Below are 9,043 nucleotides of genomic sequence, written 5' to 3'. Positions count from 1 at the left end.
TATTTACATTATTCTTATAAATACTGTTACATAACAAGCTTTTAGTATAATATTTAGAAGATTTGATTGTTTAAGTTCAAGTACGTTTTCAGTAATTATATTGCTTCGGGAGCAGAAATTTGCCTTGGGTGTTATAGCCACATCCTGTGACGAATATTAACAAGAAGATCTGTTAGATCTTATAACCGCGCTTTTAAAATTTAACTGTTTGCTCAGCACTACCGTCGGAACGCAGTGCACATTCTAAAGCAGTCATTGATGATTCTTTTCTTACTATGGACATCACATCACTTGATCAACACAAACTCTATTATTGCACCATCAGTCGTAGCCGTTGTCTCCCATGACGTAATGATCTCAATTTGGAACTTTCTTCGGGATATCTATGGGCATGAAGATAGGAACACTAAACTCTATCCCAACCTATATTGAAAATGTGACAGAAAATTGGCGTTGCTTTCGATTCTCACCAAATTTGGACAGTGGGATGATCTCATCATTAGCCAATTACAGGCCATTTTTTCAGCTCTTTACGTCATATCCCCCCCTCGGGAGAATTTTGTCAAGTTAGCTAATTTAGTATCCAAGCCACCGTAATGGCGGTCGCCGTCGGCGAAATGGTTAGTTGCTCAAAATTGGGTCAAAATCTTTCGGAGATGGAAGTCAGGACATTTGTAAGAATACAGGAAGTAATTTGGAACCAGTTGCTGGCTTCTAAGGCTGAATTTATCCAGAAGTAAGCTGTATTTTCGTTTTCGTGCCGAAAGCCACGCGGTGAAATATTATCGGCTTGTTATACTCTCCTGTTCTGTTTTTTCTCTTGGTCTTTTTTGCAGCCGGCCGAGGCCAGTCTTTCGTCTAAATCAGTTGAAAAAAGGTCGAAAAAGATGTTCCCATTTAAGTTTAAGCTCTCAGGCGATAATTCTGGAGTTTTTTTGGCCGAAACGTCGGCTTTGTTATGTTCGTGTTTTTCGGTTGCTATGGGCGACCGTTGCTTCCTTTGTTAAGTCAAGTCTGGGAAGTGAGGTCACAAAAAAAAAAATTCTAATTAATTCTGGTTTTGTTCGATTTCGGTGAAATTTTAACACGATAAAGCTGGATTGTTTAGAAATAGATTTACCTTGTACCGATGTGTGGTAGCTATTAACACTAAAGTGATATATCGCTTCGAAGTGTGGGTTTTCAAAAGATTTTTTTGCAACGTGCGGGTTCGGCGTGATTTTGTAATCGGAGGTTTTTGTTGACCCCGAAGGAAAAAATATCCAGAAAGTCATTTCATCGACGATTCAAACGAATATAAATATGTATATGTTCCGAGCTAAATTTCTGGTGAAAAAATATAATTTTTGACGAGCGCTGGGTTTTAAATTTTTCCCGCGAAAGTCAGGACCTGAGATGATTTAAATTAACAACAGCTTTCTTTCTTAAAACTCACGATTAAATTTGATTGTTTTTTCCCTTGAGTAAAGGGCTAGCAAAGAAGTCACACGAGTCACATAATTCAAGAATTGCGTTGTCCACGGCTATCTTTAGTATGGTTGTTATTTCCCTACCAATGACATAATCCTTGCGTGTTCTGGCAAGTTCTTTGCTTGGCTTGCAAATATTTAATTTTCCTTCCGATTTATGACCTCGCTGTGATAAAACAGCCAAAGAATTTCCCAACCTCGTTCCCAGGGTCTCTCATCTTACCGCCCCCTGGAGCGAGCGAAGAGAGACCCTGGGAACGAGGTTGAGAATTTCCATCATTTGCGTAAAACCACAAGAAATACTCGCAAAATTGCAAATAAATTAATGACCGTCGCTTCTGGCAAAATAAACTTGCAAAGTAAACACGATCTTATTTGTCACCTATCGAAAGTGAAAGCTGCAACTTCAACGCATTCCATGGCTGACGTAATACCTATTTTTAGCGTATTGATTATTCCGTTTGAATCCAGCGCTTCGAGGAAACCAAAAGAAAATATATTTTACCCACAACAAAGAAAACAATATCCGTAAAATTGTCCGTGTATTAATGTTTTAACAGCTTTTAGCGAATAAACATCACACGTTGCGTGACTCAAAATTTGGCCGAGAGGAAGTTTGGGTCTCGTCACCGCCAAAAAAAATAATAAACAAGAAGATCTGTTAGATCTTATAACCGCGCTTTTAAAATTTAACTGTTTGCTTAGCACTACCGTCGGAACGCAGTGCACATTCCAAAGCAGTCATTGATGATTCTTTTCTTACTGTAGACATCACATCACTTGATCAACACAAACTGTATTATTGCACCATCAGCGGTAGCCATTGACAAATCTCCGATGACGTTCTAGTTAGCAATTAATTAATAGTTCTAGTTCTAGTTAGCAATTAGGTAAATAATTAATTTTATTGTAAATCTAGGAATTGTAATCTACACATTTTAATCGTAATTTTAAATTTTTAGCAAAGTTAAATTTAAATACACGACCCCACAAGCTTTTAGCTTTAATTATTATCGTGTTTAGATAAAGTTTGTCTATCTATCTGTCTATCTACGTAATGGTCTTAATCTTTGTAGAACTTTCTTCGGGATATGTATGGGCATGAACGATATAAATGACACGATAATAACACTATTAACAACAGCTTTCTTTCTTAAAAGTCATGATTAAATTTAATTGGTGTTTTCCACGAGTAAAGGGCTAGCAAAGTAGTCACACAAGTCATATAATTTAATAATAAAACTCTCTCCCGACCGATGTATCAATTTTGCTCACTCCAGTGACCACAGATTGAAAACGTGACAGAAAATTGGCGTTACTTTCGATTCTCATCAAATGTGGACAGTGGGACGATCTCATCATTAGCCAATTACAGGCCATTTTTCAGCTCTTTTCGTCGTATCCCCCCCTCGGGAGAATTTTGTCAAGTTAGCTAATTTAGTATGCAAGCCACCGTAATAGCGGTCACCGTCGACGAAATGTTTATTTGCTCAAAATTGGGGCAAAATCTTTCGGAGATGGAAATCAGGACATTTGTAAGGATACAGAAAGTAATTTGGGACCAGTTGCTGGCTTCTAAGGCTGAATTTATCCAGAAGTAAGCTGTATTTTCGTTTTCGTGCCGAAAACCACGCGATGAAATATTATCGGTTTGTTCTGCTGTCTTGTTCTGTTTTTTCTCTTGGTCTTTTTTGTGGCCCGCCGAGGCCAGTCTTTCGTCTAAATCAGTTGAAAAAAGGTCGAAAAAGATGTTCCCATTCAAGTTTAAGCCCTCAGGCGATAATTCTGGAGTTTTTTGGCCGAAACGTCGGCTTTGTTATGTTCGTGTTTTTCGGTTGCCATGGGCGACCGTGGCTTCCTTTGTTAGGTCAAGTCTGGGGAGTGAGGTCACAAAAAAATTCTAATTAATTCTGGTTTTGGTCGATTTCGCTGAAATTTTAACACCATAAAGCTGGATTGTTAAGGAATAGATTTATCACCTGCCAATGTGTGGTAGCTATTAACGCTTAAGTGATATATCGCTTCGAAATCAGGGTTTTAAAGAGATTTTTTTGCAACGTGTGGGTTCGGCGTGATTTTGTAATCGGAGGTTTTTGTTGACCCCGAAGGAAAAAATATCCAGAAAGTCATTTCATCGATGATTCAAACGAATATAAATATGAGTATGTTCCGAGCGAAATTTCTGCTAAAAAAAATATAATTTTTGACGAACGCTGTGTGGTTAATTTTTTTCCCGCCAAAGTCAGTATCGGAGATGAGATTTATTAATGTTTCAACAGCTTTTGGCGAGTACATATCACAGATTGCGTGACTCAAAATTTAGCCGAGTGAAAGCTTGGGTCTGGTCGCCTACAAATCGAAAACAAAAAAACCACGGGTAAACCATGAACCGCGCTCGGCCCATAGCCGCGCGGTTAAATAGATATCACTCAGCTTAGAGCAATCAATTGTTAGTGGTTTTAGGATCAGTGTAATCGGATTATACTCGGTAATTATCAAAGAATAATTGTAGCCCACGCTAAGGAAATTAGTATCAACCACAAGCGTTACGCGTTAAGAGCTTAGAAAAGACCGCAGAAAAACAATAGTGAGCCTTAGCCAGCTTAGGTTTGCGGCCAGATATACGTAGCCAATGCGTTTACGCTAGTGATAATAAAATCTAGTGAATATTATAATTTTAAGTCAGAACGATTAGAGCGATAAGATTGATCAGCACGCCAGGCAATTTTCGATACGAATTGGACCAGAGAAATGTCCTTAGTTTCCAGTCCCTTAGGATGGACATTTCACTCGGGTGTTCGCCATGCAACCAAGAGGGATAGGCATCGTCAAATTTGTTCCATTTTCGGAAGACTGGTACCGAAAATGGATATTGGCGCTAAAGAACAAAATTCTTCAGACTGGGAGCTTTGTTTTGATATACAGCTTGCCGCGGTTTCTTTTATTTATCAATATCATTCCAAGCTTCTAAATCTTCAACTGCTGGCATAAGATAAACATAACGACGAGTAAGCAAAATTGAAAGTTTTTTGGGGCAAATTTTCGCTGCGAGAGAAATTGTGATTTACTGTTCTGTCTGTCGAAAATAAAAGAACATGATGTGAACTGTGTTTCTATCGTTTCGGTTTGTTACCGGAGGCCCTGGATTTGGCGTAACAGTAGCATTTGGATGCGTGTATTCCCTCTATTTCTGCCAGTCCATGGGAAGCAAGAGCAGGAAAAAACCAAGACGTTCATTGAACGGGTCACAGAGGGATCGCTTTCCGGTCGGGGAACTAGCTAGGAAAAGGGCTGCACTTCGAGCTGAGTATTTGTCGAAGTCCAAGGAGCTAAGTGCCCAACAGAAACAAATTCAGCGACTAAAGAACAAAGTAAGTCTTTGCTATTTTTCGTCAAACGCTTGACTAATTTAAAGAGCTTAGCCATTGTCACGATAAGCTGAAAACTATATAAACTTTATTATTCATAATAGCCCTATTAAAAAAAGAAACAGTAATGGTAATCAAATCGTAAGAAAAGCCCTGACTGTTCCTTTAATTAAAAATTGATTTATTTGTTTTTCTGTCTCAGAGAGAGAACATACAACAAACTTTGGATGAATTGGAAGCAGAGTCACCACCCCAGAGAAAATCAACATTCCAGGTGACAAAGAATGCATCCACCCTCCGAAAGAGAAGTCCAACTCAGCTCACCAATGAAGGAGGGTTAAATTTGCCAAGGAGAAGTGCCAATAGAAGACAGCTAGAAACCCTCATTGCTTCAGCAGAGGTAAATGGAGGGTCTGCAGAGAACAGAAGTCCTGCACTTGATGGCATGTTCTCTACACTATGTAAATATGGCACAATGGCAGATATGTCTAAATATGTTTGTTCATCGTGAAAGATGAGAAAGGCCACTGTGGCCAAAATAAAAATGCAGTGTGTAGAGTATGAGAAAAGTGAGGAAAATTTTATTCGTTCGCTTTCACTCCTTTATGCAGGTGGGGTAATTAGTAAAGTTAAATATCAGCAGACAAGATCATCTTTGGTAATGAAAAATACTGGGAGGCATACCAAAAAGGGTTTTATGTCAAAGGAAAGAATAACTTATGGATGGGGTGTCCCAGTTCCTAAACCACTTCCATACAGTATTCTAATGAATAAAATTGAAGAGCTTGATATGGGAGATGTGATCTCAGTAAGGGAAACTTTGTGCCATGACTTACCAGTAGACCAACAGGTTGATGGGGTGTATAGAAATTTAGAGGAATTTCTACTCATGCTTTGTAAATTCTATTTAATAACTGATGAATGTAGGAAAGAAAGTGACAAACTAACCTGGTTTGGTGAGAGGGAGGGAACATTTAAGGTTGCAATTGGGGGTGATGGAGCCCCATTTGGAAAGTGGGACCAATCAATGTCGTGGTTAGTAAGCTTTTTAAATGTGGGACCCAGGGTAGCCTCTCCCAATGACAATTTTTTATTGTTCGGAGCCAACTGTAAGGAGGACCATGAGGTGGTTACCAGATTTACAAAGAAAATAGCTGCAGATATAGAGGGTATTGAAAAGAAAACCTACACTGTAATGGGGAAGGATGTAACCTTCTCATTTGACCTTCTCCCTGGGGACATGAAATTCTTGGCTTACATCAATGGTGAGCTATCTAATTCAGCAAAATACTTTTCCAGTTTTGCTAATGTTTGTCAAGATGAGAGTAGTTCACTAACTGGGAAATTTGGGAAGACCCAGAACTGTAAATAGAGACCATGGCAGTATAGCCAGAGAATTGTTATTGCTCAGCAGGTTGCTGATTTCAAAAAGAAACTCCCGGGTCACTTAGCTGAGAAAACAAAGAGGGCTAAAGTCACTCAGTTCATTGCTGGGAAAAAATCCAGGCAAGAATTTCAACCATTCATTGGGAAGCTTTGTGAGAAAGAGGTTGTTGAACCCCTCCACTTAAAGAACAATGGGGTACAGTATTTGCATGCAATGCTGCTCAATATTGCCATTTCTTTGAGTAACATTCCCAATAAACTAAACAGCCTTAGTGAACTTCCCCCAAACTGTGCAATTGCCAGATATTTAAAGGCTATGGAAAATGATGTAAAGGCAGGGAGAATGAAAAAGCAATTGGGCAAGTGGCTGCTTGAGGACAGGGGTAAAGACAAGGATTTTACGTATCGCTTGACAGGTAAAGATTCACGACTAATCTTACATGGGTTCATGTATTTAGTTAGGGCAATTCAGGGTGACTCAACAGACCACAAGCTGCTAATGAGACTTCTGTCAATTGTCTTCATTGGTACTAAACTCAGGGACTGCGCTGCAATTTTTTCAATGTACCATCTCACTGAAAAAGATCTTGCAAAACTTCCCCAGTTGTGCCATGATTATTTTACTGCAGTTGCTTTGTTTGGGTCTTCAGTTTCAGGCACTGTGTGGAGCATTGGACATTTAGTCTATGCTCACTCAAAGCAAATGTTTGACAAATATGGGACAGGGTTGGTTATCAATACAATGCAGGGCAGGGAAGCTAAACATGTGCAAATTGCAAGCTTTGCCAGAAACAGCCAGTACAAACAACGTTGGTATCAGGTTTTTAGGCATGACCACATTAGCAAGCTATGGCTCCCCATCAAGCAACCCTCACTATTAGCCTATCATCAGTCACATGACACTCTCATTCCCACCCGCATCCGTACGGATCCCCAGCATCACTGCTACTGTGGCCTGTCTAAAGAAGCTGAAACTGAACAATGCTTCTTCTGTGGACATAAAATCATGGAAGAGATCAAGAAATCTGTACGTGATGGCAAACCAACACAAGAGTGTTTAAGGTACTGCTCTTAGGGAGTTTAGTATGTAAGCTGGATGTAGAATGTTATCTCTATAGTTTTTGATGATGCAAGGCTGTACTCTAGTGACACCTGTTTGCCCCAGAAAACTTAACATTTAAAATATTAGGATGACTGAAGTTAAACTGTATAGCAATGAAGGGTATTAACCCTTAAGGGATTGGATCTATAGTTGAAATGTTAATGGACAAGGGCTCTCAGTTATTTTTTCTTGGAGCAGAGCCTTGTCATATCCAATTTAAGTTATAACATTTTGATCATTACTGCATATATAATTCTGATGAATGCCAGCTCTATTCAAATACACACTGAACATGCAAATCAGTTGGGTATTCATGTTAATTTTAACTCAACGTGTAGTTGTAGTGTTAGTTCAAACAATATTGTCATTTATAAACATGAATTTCAAGATGCAAGTATATTGTAAACTAAAATATAATGGACTGTTGAGACCTTTGTCTCTCAAATCATTAAAGGGAAATTATTGAGCAATTCCAAGTGTGGTTAGTATTGTGTCCATTATTTTCAATGCTGGCTGATGCCATAGGAATTCCAATATCCATAATAAAATTTAGCTCTTAAAAGCTCCTCTTTAGCAATGTACATCATTGTACCCTTCTTCTCGTCATTTACAATAAGCTTTGCTTCTCCTTTTCCCTCACCAAGTTGCTTTCTGAATTCACCACAGTCTTCGAATTGGTCGAACAGGTTACATAATCTTCTCAGGCTTGAAAACTTTATAGCCACTGATCCTGGTTTCTCTTCAACCTCTACCCCATATCTTGTTCTACCAAGAATCTCCTTACGCAAGAGATTGAAGACCTCCTGTGGCATGGGAAGGTCGAAGCAAACCATCCAGGGATGTACCTTGCTCATCTTTGAACTTAAACGGCGAAAAATTGCGGTTTTCGCGCGGATCATGCTTCGTTGTAGCATGGGATATAGCTCGCCGATGCTGTATTTGGGTCTCTCACGAAGACCGCCAAACTTCCCTTTCACAACCGCTTCAGCTAGCTTATTTAACTCTTGAAATGTATTGTCTAAATCCTTTAGCTTATATACATTTGAAATTCGTCGCTCAAATTTTGATTTCTCTCGGTTCAGTGCCTCTTTTATTGAAATAATTAGTTCGCCTTCGTTGGCTTCACATTGATCCGCCATCTTGGATTTTGCCTAACTAAGCCTCAGATCTCCCGCGGCCAAAATGAAAGTTGGCCCAATTTGATTCCATAATTTCCTGGCGTGAGAACGAATGTACGAACGAAGCTGCAATAAAGTGGGGAAAACGACAGATACAGTCCTAAGTGTTTGTTGAACCAGCCACTGTGGGAGATTCCGCAAAACGTGGTCCTTCGAGCCGGATTGTAGATTGAGAGAATGTCGAACAAGAAAGTGAGAGCAGGCCATCGTGGATTCCTTAAGAAAGTCCTCAAAGACGTTGACGAGTGTTTCGAGAACGCATTTGCCACTGTCAGAAAGTCTGTATTACAGAAATGGAAAGCCAATCTGAAAGAACAGCTTGACAAGATTTTGCCGTTAGATCAGCAGATTCTGGCCGAGTTAGCAGCTGATGAAAAAGTGACAGAAGAGGAGATAGCGGATGAGATCGAACGGAGCGGCCGATTGAAAGCAGACGCAACGCAAAGGTTAGCTGAAATCGATGAACGTCTGGCCGAGCTCGCTGCCCCGCCCGCCCCGGCATTCGCGCCACCAGAACAACAAGAGAGTCCATCACGTAGC

The 9,043-nt window shown here is 39.7% G+C and overlaps 1 pseudogene across 1 annotated transcript; it reads left to right on the top strand.

Annotated features, from left to right (window-relative positions):
- Positions 1-4,580: 4,580 nt before the first annotated feature.
- Positions 4,581-8,540, top strand: LOC145502395 (uncharacterized; annotated as a pseudogene). The gene is made up of 3 exons (XR_014051319.1): positions 4,581-4,840; positions 5,040-6,201; positions 7,793-8,540. The product of XR_014051319.1 is annotated as an uncharacterized LOC145502395 (transcript).
- Positions 8,541-9,043: the final 503 nt, after the last annotated feature.

This window comes from Orbicella franksi, chromosome 11, assembly GCF_964199315.1.
Source record: "Orbicella franksi chromosome 11, jaOrbFran1.1, whole genome shotgun sequence".
Classification (NCBI taxonomy): Eukaryota; Metazoa; Cnidaria; class Anthozoa; order Scleractinia; family Merulinidae; genus Orbicella; species Orbicella franksi.
The sequence above is the reverse complement of the archived record's forward strand: the minus strand, read 5'-3'. Positions and strand labels throughout refer to the sequence as shown.